We start from the raw sequence: 14141 nt of genomic DNA, 5'->3' as shown, positions 1-14141 counted from the left end.
CGAGGGAATATGTAACAGCTAGTCACACCACTAACCTGTAAACATATACAAACGCTGACTTCATTATTTTAATGCTGAAAAGTCTCAGGTGTAAACCCACCCCAAGGGAAACTAAGATGATAATAGCAATTTATTAGATGGCATTGCGTTTTTCCCAAGGTAATAAAGTCTTTTTTGTTGAACTGAAATTCTATGTTTAATGGGACCAGTCTTAGGGTCCCACTAGTGATACGATGGGAGTCAGCTCTCTCACCTGCTGTTTATTTTGTTTGATTGTTTGTTTTTAACAATTAAAAAAAAAAAGTAGGGCTACCCAGATCCCATGATTAATCAGAGCCTTCCCCTCTACCTCCACCTTCTGTGATAAGGGATTGCAAATGTTACCTACCCTTTCCCTTTGGGTGGAGGGTAATATGTGAATGGCCCCTTATCCTTACTAAACTAAACAAAACATTTGGTGGAGGATAACAGATATAAGGCTGGTAACGGACCCCAGTCTCTATAGCCCGATAATAAGAAGATGATAAGTTGCACAGTTCCTTATAGATATATTACCAGAGTGCTTAACTGCCCTCACCCAAAGAGACCAGGGAATAAAAATCCAATGTAATCTTCACACATTTTCTGTAGATATTTGACATTATAGTGCAATGTCAATTTTCAGTTTTTCATATAGAATATTTACAAAACATTTTAACTGTAATACCACTTTTAAGTATATATATATATATATATATATATATATATATATATATGTACATACATACATACATATGTATGTATGTAGATGTAATGCAGCAGTATATGTGTTTTAAAAAAATAATCTTGTTCTAGATCCAGCAATCGGAAATTCAGCCTGTTTGTTACTGTCCCAGATTTCTCTACACTCATTTTATATTGACCTACAGATTTAAAACATGATTCTGTATGCAATTGCATTTGCAACCCCAGTAAATGTCCAACAAAAGATTGTGAAATTTCACCTTCAGCATGATATTGACTTTGGATCACTTCTGCAAATTTGCCGGCATTAACCCAAAATAATATGCTGCCGGCTATGTATTCCAACTGGTATATGTGAAACTGTAATATCTACCATAGGAATGTCTCTGAATAACGAGGACTCTGGAAAACAAGGCAATGGGGTTACAGCACTTTTAGTGCCCGGGCATTGTCCGCAGACACATTAGAGTCACATAAAGAGCAAAAATATTTTGTCCTATCCCGATGCATCACAGTATTTCTGATTACCTTATGAAATAACTTAGTTTGATTAAAGAGAAAGTGGCAGCTCTCACATGTGCTAAGTGAGAGTAATTTACTAAAAGAGATTTGCCTATCTCCTCCCCTGCTCCAGGTCTCGTGGTTTTAAAATTACTCAAGATGTGTGTTTACACATGTATTGAACAAAACTTTTAACTACGTAGTTATGACCATAGTCCAAAGTGAACAAGACAAAAGGCGTTATTCACTGAAAGAATTGCACTTTTTATGGTACTTGGAGTTTTCCTTTATTCAAAATAGCTAAACGGGAGGGGAAAAAAATCTAAATTTCAATTATTTCTACAGCCTGGTCATTATTTAATATCACTTTAACTTTCAGTTCACCTCAGTTCAGTGTTTAGTCAGTAAACTCTAGTATATTTGTATTTCCTGTTCAAACAGACAATAGATTGATAGTTTTTGTGTATAACATTTTTCACACACAATGGGGTCTTTTCAAAAGTAAAAGATAAGGCTATTTTCTGACTACAAGAACAATAAATCAACTATTCAACTGTTTTAGAGATGGTTTCAACTGAATAAATACAAAGTGTCTATTTGTACTTGTATCTAGATAGATAGATAGATAGATACGATAGATACGATAGACAGATAGATAGATAGATAGATAGATAGATAGATAGAGATATAGATAGAGATATAGATAGAGATATAGATAGATATATAGATAGATATATAGATAGATAGAGATATAGATAGAGATATAGATAGATATATAGATAGATATATAGATAGATAAATAGATAATAGATAGAGATAGATAGATAGATAGATAGATAGATAGATGGATGGATAGATGGATAGATAAATAGATAATAGATAGAGATAGATAGATAGATAAATAGATAATAGATAGATAGATAGATAGATAGATAGCACAGCGCTACGGAATTTGCTGGCACTATATAAATAATAAAATAATAATAATTCCTGTCTGTGGCATGTCATAATGTGTGTTTTGTATCTATATTGAAAGATAGATTGATATATTAGGCAGGCAGACAGACAGACAGGCAGAGAGACAGAGAGACAGAGAGACAGATAGATAGATAGATAGATAGATAGATAGATAGATAGATAGATAGATAGATAGATAGATAGATAGAATAAGGTATTCCTGTCTGTGACATGACATAAAGTATGTGTTTGCATGTGAAGCCATGGCCTTCTTAAAACCATTATCAGAATTTATAATGTCTCCTTAAAGATGTAACAAATACAAGCTGTTCAGGTCAGTCATTACACGAATACATCTTGTGTGGAGCTGATTCATAACACATTGTGTCTGAAGCATGATCTCACGATTTATATAGTGATATTGTAACAGTTCTATGACAAAGCTTCTCAGAGGAGCCTGAATACCATTTCATTTGCCACGAGAAGTGAATACATTTGTAATAGTCTGAATCGGGGCCATGTTTCCTACAGGGAAAAAGAGCCAACCACTTTCATCTCTGCTTTTCCACTGCGCTCACAGAAGGCATATCATATATTTGGTGGAATAGAGAGGAGTGGGGGAGGGAAAGTAAGGCACGAAATGAAAAGGGTTTATTGACTAAACAGGTACGCATAGAGAATTGACAAGAGAACTGCAAATTTGCGAGAAAAAAAAATTAAAAATAAAAACAACAACCCTGATCATACCTGAGTTGGAGAGATTTTTCAATTTTGCTATTTTGATCTTAAATTTGAAATTCTTTTATCAGTTCTTCACTGTTTCCAATGAAGAAAGCACACATCGGTTTGAATTAATTACACACTTTCCACACCATTTCATTAATTTTTCCCGAGTATCATGAGAGCTAATTGCAAGTTTTCTCGTATGTTCCCACGATGGAGGAGGGTTTATACAGGATTTTGTATGATGAAGCTTTTCTGTAATGAGTTTCAGTAATTTTCAGATCCCTCTACCACTATATGGTTTACATATTTAAAGAGACACTATAGGGACCCAGACCACTTCAGCTCATTGAAGTGATCTAGGAGCAGTGTCTCTATTGCACTTAGTGCTGCAATGTTAAACATTATTAAGTCTGCCTAAATTGGCTGTCTACCAGACAGGCACTAGAGGGGTTCCTGAATCCTAACGGACCTTTGGTCTGGTAACTGACGCTGGACGTCCTTACGCTCTGCATGAGGACATCCAGCGTCAGATTTTTTTCCCCATATGAAAGCATTGATTCAGTGCTTTTCTATCGGGAGGTCTAATGCGCACGCAGCATTTGTCACGCATGCGCATTCGCGCCTGCTTGTCACGGACATCGACGGAGGCGGAGCCATGACCCAACGCCGAGGACATCAGCGCTGTGATAAGTTAAGTAAATAAATAAATGGTTTTAAACACTTTATTCACCTCAGTGGATGGGGGGTGGGGGAGGTTGTGCGAGGGAAGGGGAAGTAAGAGGAGCTATAGTGCCAGGAATACAGCTTTGTATTCCTGGCACTTATAGTATTCCTTTAATGATTCATAGAAAATCTAGCTTCCAGATATAAAGTATCAGTTATATAAATAAAAATGACAGTCATGTAGAGAGTAGATTATTGACCTAGATATTTGTTCTTATATGTGCATTGATCACCACTGTCATTAATCTATAAAGTGACAACATATTTCTCATGTACAGTAAGCATATGATGCCAAAATCTAATATGTTTGTCGCTTATTATAATTATTATTATTGTGCATAAAGCACCAACAAATTGCACAGCGGTATACAATCGGTATATAAACAGACAAGTATTTGCAACAAGATGAGTTGGATGCACAGTAACAGAGGGTGTTGGGGGCCCAGTTTAAACAAGCTTACATTCTCTACACACACTTAAATGGATACTTTAGTCACCAAAACAATTTCGGCTTATTGAAGCAGTTTTTGTGTATAGCTCCTGCATCTGAAGTCTCACTGCTTAATTCACTGCCATTTGCCGATGGATAACTTTTGATAATCAAGAACTACAAATGGTTAGCAGGCTAGAACTACATATGGCTTACAGGGAATCATGGGAAATGTAGTCCACAACAGCTGGAGGTTCTGCTTAACGGAGCTTTAGCTTCATAGGAATTTTTTCAAAGGTATGAATAAATCTGACTTTGTAGTGCAGGCAGAATATCAGAAAGGTAAACGTTAAATCTTCCTGCAGCAAATGCACAAAATGAAGGACATCTCGATGCTGATAATGGAATTCCCAAGCAAGATCTCTGCTCCTCCAAGAAATGTGTACCTTTAAATTCCACTTGCTTGTATAAGTGACTGCCTGTGCACCTGGCCTCAAGGGACTGTACTTGCTACTCACTTCTATTGTGTGTGTAAGTCTCCCATTAAAACGCGAGAGCAAAGCTGTCTAGCTGTCCCTGAAGGGCCATTGCTTTTCCAGAATTTTTAAATTCATGTAATTATTTTTCCTGTGACAGCGCGTATATCAATGATGGGCATAATTTATCTGTGGCTGGACTGCAGCTCCCATCACGCACTGTCAGTCTCTTGATCCACTTATTGTAGGGATTTTTATATCAAGTAAGGTGTATATACTTCTTAAGTGTGCATGTATATAGAGAATATCAGAGTAAATATGTTCATAAACTCAAGATGGCATTATCATATATTCCTCTAACTCAATCCTCAGTATTATACATGGATTGAATTGCATGATTAGGGCTTGGGTTCTTTTAATTTCAATGAAGGACTAAGGCCTCTATGTTCCAGTCTGCCTGAGTTTGGTGAGAGAGCTCCTCTCCCACCATCAGGGTAGTTGAATTATTGGAGGCAGTTGCTGTAATTCTCTCTAAACTCTGGTAGACTGAGATGTGTATGCACATCCAGACTGACATTGTGATTTGCGGGGTCGATAGACTGACAGACGACAATATAAGGGAATCAGTGCACACACTACATAAATTGTAGCACTAGTAAAAGATCAGCTACTTAAAATATGAAATTCACTTTGAATTTCACTTTAGAGCAGGGTTGCCCAATAGGTAGATCCCCAGATTTGGTAAGACTACAACTCCCATGATGCTTTGTATGCCTTTAGAATGGCAAAGCATCATGGAAGCTGTCGTTTTAAAACATCTTGAGATCTACCTTTTGGGCACCCCTGCTTTAGAGAATAATCCGGCAAGCCTTAAAGGACCACTATAGGCACCCAGATCACTTCAGCTTAATGAACTGGTCTGGGTGCCAGTTCCATCTACGGTTAACCCTGCAGCTGTAAACATAGCAGTTTCAGAGAAACTGCTTTGTTTCACCGAGGGTTAATCCAGTCTCTAGTGGCTATCTTGTTGACAGCCGCTAGAGGCGCTTACACGCTTCTCACTGTGAAAAAACGCTGACGTCCATAGGAAAGCATTGAGTAATACTTTCCTATGGACTGTCTGAATGCATGCGCGGCTCTTGCCGCGCATGTAAAGCTGACGTCGGAAGAGGGAGGAGAGTTCCCCAGCGCAGAGGGAGCCCGGCGCTGGAGAAAGGTAAGAGTTTAACTCCTTCAGCCCGGAGGGAGGTGGGGACCTAAAGACCCTATAGTGCTAGGAAAACAAGTTTGTTTTCCTGGCACTATAGTGGTTCTTTAAGGGTTACTCCAAGCACTAGGACCATTTCACTAATTTGAAGTGGTAATGGTGCCAGGACTTTGTATTTGCAGCATTCCACTACAAAGTTCTGCATATAAAGAGTTTAACCTCTCTGCTGCCAAAGGTGTAACTCCATCATTAGTCAGCCAAGAACAAAAGTTCCTGGTGGCCAGTGCAAATGATGTCAGCACGTACAGCTGTCAAACAAAAAAAGTAATTTAATTTTTGTATTCCTCCCCCCCACCCCATTACTCCTTCTGTATTCCTGCCTCCACCCCTAATGTAGATTAGTACTATTAACCTAATTTTTATAGTTGCTTTTATACAAAGTTGTAGCCAATAACTCTGTGAAATATATTCTTGCAGCAAATATTTATTGTGGGTCTTCTGTAAATTGAGGTTCTTTAACAAACTCCTACATTCACTTTTCATGGTGTCAGTACTTCCAGTTCCAGTCACTAGGTGCCGCTAGTCTTTGAAACCACAGCAAACATGGAATGCCTATTTGAGAGGCCACAAACAAAGACAGCATATTAGGGGGTAGACCCCAGGACTTTATGCTGTCTACTTGCTTACCCATTAATGCTGTGTAACGTATATAATTAACCTCTATGAGAAGGGAGAGAGATGGGCATGCCAGAGGTCTGGGCATGCTCATGATGCATTCAGTATCTCACATAATATACCTGCCCATAAAGGGGTGTGTCATTCTAGCGCGCATGAAAAACTAGTCAACAGGGCAAACAATTAGAGCTATACATATGTCAAGTGCTGCTGAAGTGCTCACGTATCGGTTAAATACGATGAAAGTAATTCCAAGCGCACCGTGAGGCTGACTGACAACCTCCTGGCTGGCCTTCAATATGCAAGACCAATAGGGACTGTCCTGCCAAAATCGGGACAATTGGGAGGCCTGTTACTGTTCAACTACCATTACATATATTGTCTGTTAGAGGCATCGTGTGTGCATTTAACCCCTTAAGGACTTTTATTCCAGAAGTTTGGTCCTTAAGGGGTTAAAGGAAATGTAAAACTAGACAAATACCATTTCGCGGTTTAGAATTTGCTATTAATAGTGATCTATACTATAAAAAAAACATTGTTGATGATGTTACCGCTTAATAAGCTATAGACTTCGTTGTCATGTATATCAGAGATTTCTTATATTTGCTTTGTCTTGAAACATTTTAGGAAAATAAATTTGATTACTAAATCACTAAATAAAAATGGCTTATAAACCCAAGAAGCATCCTGCATCATTTATCCCAGCTTCCTTCCCCAAAGTCTTCAAGTTAACGCAGCGGGTCAGTAAATACAATGAAACATGATTTGTTTTCTTCAGATTCTCAATAGACTAAATTTAAAATTACACCATACGAAAAACGATGTAAAAACTGCACTGGCTAGGTTCATATCTTAAACTGACAGACTCCAAACGATTATTGCACGGACAATACCCAAGCATATGTCAACTGATTTGCAAATAATTTATGTCACCTTATCTAACATTATTGTTTTTGCAGAGGACATAAACTGTGTCACTAATATTAAATTGTGTCTGCAGGAAAAAGCCCAAGTCAGCTTTCCCTACGCTGAGAAGGCAAAGCCATCTGCAGAGAGATGAACATGCATACGGCCATCATTTGTCCAACATCTTACAAAATGTGAAGGTTTTTACTTGAAATGCCAACCTATGTGGCAGATGATATATGTGTTTCTTCAGTCCTGTGATTACCAACACAGAGCTGTCGAGCACTGCTCCTCACCTCATCAGTTCCGCAAGCTACACTGTAAGGTGCATGAAGCATTTGCAACAAGATGGCTTCTGACACGCCGAGTGGGGGGAAAAATGGCAAACGCTGTGTGAATTTCTGACTGTAACTTCCTCTCAGAACAGGGTCATGTTTTAACCTGCAGGAATTAGTATGGGTAATGACTTTCTGATGGAAGAAGAAAAAAAAAAAGGGGAGAAATATATTTGAAAATCAAAATAATATTTAAAGAGGTAGGAAAAAAAAACTCACAAGATTAATAAGAAAACGACCCAGAGTTTAGGGTCATATGGAAATATCAAATACGTTATTAGTTTGGAGGGCAGCTGAATTGGAAGCGTTTTTCTTTTCTTCTTCTTCTAAAGCTCCAATTTCTTCAGATAAATATTCTTGTGAATGTATTGTTCTATATAATATATATATATATATATATATATATATATATATAGTTATGGCAGTGTACAGGCTCGAAGTGAATGTTGCTGGAATTGCACAGCCAGTGAGAGGGGCAGCCTTTCGGTAGGGCACCGTGAAATTAATTCTGAATTGAAACAATAGTAATTTGTTTGTTTAAAGCAGTGGTAGTCAACCTTTTTCTACCTACCGCCCACTAATGCATCTTTTTGGTTGAAAAAATGTCCTTACCGCCCACCAGTTTTCGCGCAAGTGCAGAATATTTTTTTCGAAAGGAGGGTGTTTTAAAAAAAATAAATGTACGTACATTTATCCTTTTTATTTCCAATTAATGCATGTTTATAATGTTTTTAACTTTATAAAGTTTAATGAGAAAACAAAGTAAATTGAAATTACCTTTACTAGTGATTAATGAGATCCTTGAGGTTGATGCTGCAAGGCTAAATATTTGATATCTGGTTCGATTTTCTTAAGGAACAAACGAAGGTCTCCTCTTTCGGTGATATTCAGACGACTTCGCTGTTTGCGCATAATATGATTTCTCATCTGTGCGTCAGCTCCCCTCTTCTGCCTCCTCAATTCCCCTCCCCACCTTTCCCCCCCCCTTTTTTTTACCTTCCTTATAGCAATGCCCAGTAGGCAGGCTGAGCTAGGTATCCCACTATAACAGACTGGCACACATACATACATACATACATACAGACACACAAGACACACATACATACATACAGGCACACACACACACACACACACACACAAGACATACATATAAAGACACATACACACATACAGACACAAGAAACAGACACATACATACACACATATATACAGACATACACACACACGACAGATACAAAGACATAAATTCAGACACACACAATACATACATACAAAGACACACACACACGACATACATACAAAGACACACACACACAAGACATACATACAAAGACACAAGACATGCATACAAAGACACACACACGACATACATACATACAAAGACAAGACACACATATATACAGACATACACATACATAAGACACACATACAGAAACAAACAAGACATACATACAAAGACAAGACACACATATATACAGACATACACACACACAAGACACATACATAAGACATACATACAGACACACACAAGACATACAAAGACAAGACACATATATACAGACATACACACACAAGACACATACATAAGACACACAGACACACACAAGACACATACATACAAAGACAAGACACACATATATACAGACACACACACACACATAAGACACACAAGACATACATACAAAGACAAGACACACATATATACAGACATACACACACACACACACACACACACACAAGACACATACATAAGACACACATACAGACACACACAAGACATACATACAAAGACACATAAACAAACAAACACACAGATTATATTTAAGTCACCCTCCTGTTTCCTACCTTTAAAGTGCAGGAGGGTGACTTTCCCTGGGGTCCAGTGGTGGCTCAGGTGGATGGGAGTCAGAGTCCCCACTCTGACTCCCTCCTCCTCCTCCTTCCTCCCGCGCGGCTCTCTGTATGCTGGGAGGAGTGACCGGGGAATCACTTCCTCCCAGCTCTGTGATGTCATCACAGGGGGCCCGGTCGCGCTGTTAAAGCGCCCAGCGCTGACCGGGCCCCCTCACAATCCACATCCATCGGGTGGCCCTGACAGCATGGGGCACCCGATGGACCCCTCCATATGCGGCCCCGGTGGTTTGCCGCCGGGGCCGCAAGTGGTGATGGCGGTACCCTGTCACAGCGGTACCGCCGCCTCGCGCCCGCCCGCCTGCCTGCCCAATTTGTAAAAAAAAAATTGAAAATCCCTACCGCCCACCTGGAATCCTGAAACGCCCACTAGTGGGCGGTAGGGACCAGGTTGACGACCCATGGTTTAAAGCAAAGCTATTTAAGCAGTATTTTAGTTCAGCAAATTTCCCTAGCCACAAATAAAATGCATTGCTCAATGTATCACTTAAAGGGGAAGTATGGAATAAAACTAAAACTACTTGTTTGTACAGAAATAAAAATAATTATTATATATATATATATATATATATATATATATATATAATAAAGAAGGACGGTTGGGTTCCAGGACTCTCATATTACCATTGCAAAACCAAAAATGCCTCCTTTTCTGAATAAATATTTAAAAAAAGAGGAACAGCCAAATGATCCCATCCCTTTTCACCATTCATAACTGCCATGAGCTAAAGGGGTACTATTATGATTGGTCCAAAATACCTTCATGTCGTCTGTACAATATACTGTGCCATAACTCATAATAAAGGACCATCCTCTTCTCATATGTACAGCACTACGGAATTTGCTGGCGCTATATAAATAATAAAATAATAATACTATAACAATAAACTATCATCGTACTTGGTAGGAGGTTGAAGCCCAAAGCAGGTTTTTGTTTTTTTAAATCTTTTTGTATTAGTATACCTATTTATCTATTCTCTTCTTGTATAATTACCAATGTTCCATTTGCTGAAATTTTAATGAGATCTGGATCAGAGAGCTCTATAAGAAATGTTAAACAAAAATAACAATGAAGATACCAGATATAATATATATATATATATATATATATATATATATATATATATATATACACAACAGTACAAAATAAAGTAACAGATCCACAATCTCTAAATCTTGCTGCATAATAATCATGACATACCAAAAAAGCATGTCCCACCAAGCCCAAAATGTTGCCTATCTTTCCATTATGGTGTGTGGCTTGGCTGGCTAAGCACAGTATCAATTACTCATGTTAAGTGACATTGTCTTCGTTGTACAAAGGAATTCCAAGGTTCTCCCCATTATGTAAAGGAATTCCTTGCCATTGAATGTTTGTTAAGATCCATATGACTAATATTTGCCCATATGCACGCCTATGACTGCAATTTAAGTTGCCTTATCGCCTGTATTTTTTATAGGCAAGATCAAAACACCAATGCAAGATATGTGCAATGTAAATTTTAGGTGAATTAATTAGGTTCTTTTATTTTCTGTTGGAATTTATTAAAATCACTTGCATTTAAAGGGACACTAAAAGCACCCAGACCACTTCATCTCAATGAAGTGGTCTTGGTGCAGTGCCCCTGTCCTCTCAACCCTGCAATGTTAAAGGAACATGATAAGGTCAGGAACAGAAACCTGTTCTCCTGGCCCGTCCCCGCCTCCTTGCCATAGGAAGGCATTGGATTGGCTGAGTTTTTTCAAATCTGATGATCTCTGCAAAAAGAAGCGAGGCAGGGGGCAGAGCCAAACGCTGCCCTGGCCAACCAGCATGTCCTCATAATGATGCATTGAATCAATCTCTATAAGGAAAGTTCAGCGTCTCCATGCAGAGTGTGGAGACCCTGTACGTCACTGCTGCACAACAGGAAGCACCTCTAGTGGCCGTATGAGTAATTGCCACTGGAGGTGTCCTTAGGCAGCAATGTAAACGCCGCCTTTTGTGTCCCTAGGCATACTGGCACACAAACAATTGTTACACTTGATATTTATTTTCTGCATGCATAGAATCAGATTGTCATTATTGAATCCTTGACTCGTAGCGTCATTGCTCTTGTGTTTGTGAAAGTCATGAGTATGTGCATAGCTTCTCATTCATTGCTAGTGCTAGTTCACATGGAACTTGATAAATGGTGTGAGTGAGAGGCCAGTAAGAGGCGGGGGGAGGAGGGGACAGGGGGGGCAGGTGGCTGGAGTTTAAACTACATGTGTCCCATAAACTACTACTGGTAGTAAAGAAAAAGAAAAACAATTCAAAGACCACAGTGTAATGCCTTTTCCCTAATCTGGGAGGAATTTCTGTTGCAGACACTTGCAATTCCAGCAGTTTTATTGCATACAATTCCTAAGTAAATAGAGGTCACCTACCGCCCTGCATTGCCAGTCGATAGTAGCCTTCATGTGACATCCTGTCATTGAGAAGCCAAGCCATGTTTCTCATATCATCCTAATAGATGTGCATTAGACTATAGGTGTGCAAGCACGGTTCTCAAAACCTACCGTATCAGTTTCATTTGGTCCATCAACCTAGTTATTTGGTTTCTTTTTATACCGTTTACTCAGTATACCTAGCGCTGTGGAATTGGTTGACGTGACTTACTTACAAAGCCTAATATAAAAATAAACAATACATAATTAAAAACATACAAATTAAAATATTATAATTGGTCAGATATTTATAAATATTTTATACTTGGGTGGAAAAAAGTATTTTTCAGGGAAACGACTCTACTATTTAGACATTTTACTTTGTATTTTTGGCCTACTGCCTACTAGTGCCAAAATATTATTTCTCACTCAGCAGGTAATAAATAACAACTTCGCTAATGATTAATACCATGAATTTCTAAACCTGACTAATGCATGAAACTTAGAACCTGCAGAACAAGTGCACGATAATTGTTGAGAGCTGTGGGAGCTGTGTATTGGGTTTAAGGAAAGAAATCCACAGGAAATGAAGCGTTTTTGAGCAGTCCAGCTGATCCTAAGAGGCCTCATTAAGCTCATCTCTGCAACACTCCCCATTTGTACATTGGAGGTAATATGTTCTTCACCGCACTGAGCCTTAACTATCCGCAAGAACAGTCTGTCCTTTTCAAAGGTGGATACAAATTGCTGTTCATTAAACTCCCCAAGCTGAATAAAAAGATTTTATTAAAAACACACATGGGCAGTTGTTGGAGGTTAGGATAAAACAACCATATCTTAATGGGATTATTTTTCATAAAATACATTACAGTTTTCATTCAATACAAAATAAATATTGTGAGTTTTCCATAAAAATAGATACAAAATTGTGAAAATATATTTATTTTTATGTGCACAGTAAATTCATTATGACATGGTTTTTAATCACGCAATGAATTAAGACACAACAGAAAAAAAACATTACTACCTTTGTTAAAGGACCACTCTAGGCACCCAGACCACTTCAGCTTAATGAGGTGGTCTGGGTGCCAGGTCCTTCTAGGGTTAACCCATTTTTTCATAAACATAGCAGTTTCAGAGAAACTGCTATGTTTATGAATGGGTTAAGCCTTCCCCCTATGTCCTCTAGTGGCTGTCTCATTGACAGCCGCTAGAGGTGCTTGCGTGCTTCTCACTGTGATTTTCACAGTGAGAGCACGCCAGCGTCCATAGGAAAGCATTATGAATGCTTTCCTATGTGACCAGCTGAATGCGCGCGCAGCTCTTGCCGCGCGTGCGCATTCAGCCGACGGGGAGGAGAAGAGGCGGATCGGAGGAGGAGAGCAGGAGGAGAGCTCTCCGCCCAGCGCTGGAAAAAGGTAAGATTTAACCCCTTTCCAGAGCCGGGCGGGAGGGGGTCCCTGAGGGTGGGGGCACCCTCAGGGCACTCTAGTGCCAGGAAAACGAGTATGTTTTCCTGGCACTAGAGTGGTCCTTTAACGTTTTACTAATTAAACAATGTGCTTGCCAACACATACAATTATTGTTTTTTTTATTTATTTATTTATGAAAGAGCCTCTATGGATCCTGGAGGGACCCCTGTAGCCTCGGCCGGGTGGACGGCTCCTAGATCTCCCGGCCCCATGTAAAACCTTGGGGCTGAATACCCGTTTTAGATTGGCCTGTGCCTTGTCTAAAGTGGTGAAGGTTTTTACAAACGCTCCAATGTCTTTGACAAAGGAGTCACCAAATAGCATCCCTTTTGCTGTGGGCCCGGGTTCTCTACTTGCCAAATTAATCAGCTTTGGCTCAATCTTTAGCAGAACAGATTTACGGCGTTCCGCTGAGATGGCCGTGTTGGCATTACCCAACAGGCAGATAATTCGCTGGACCGAATCAATGGCTTCATCGAAGTCCATGGTGATCTCTCTTGCTTTAGCGGATTCAAGTAATTCATATAATTTCGTGGTTGGCCCCAGGGTGTCCAGTATTTTGTCCTGGCAGCTGTGGAGCGAAAACTCCAGCCCCTTCTTGGGCTTCCAGCCAGATTTTGACAGGAACTGGGCGATATGGGGATCCACCACAGGGGTCTTGCATGCCAGGTCTGGCACTGACTGTCTGGG

This window comes from Pelobates fuscus, chromosome 8 (genome assembly GCF_036172605.1).
Source record: "Pelobates fuscus isolate aPelFus1 chromosome 8, aPelFus1.pri, whole genome shotgun sequence".
Lineage (NCBI taxonomy): Eukaryota > Metazoa > Chordata > Amphibia > Anura > Pelobatidae > Pelobates > Pelobates fuscus.
The sequence above is the reverse complement of the archived record's forward strand: the minus strand, read 5'-3'. Positions refer to the sequence as shown.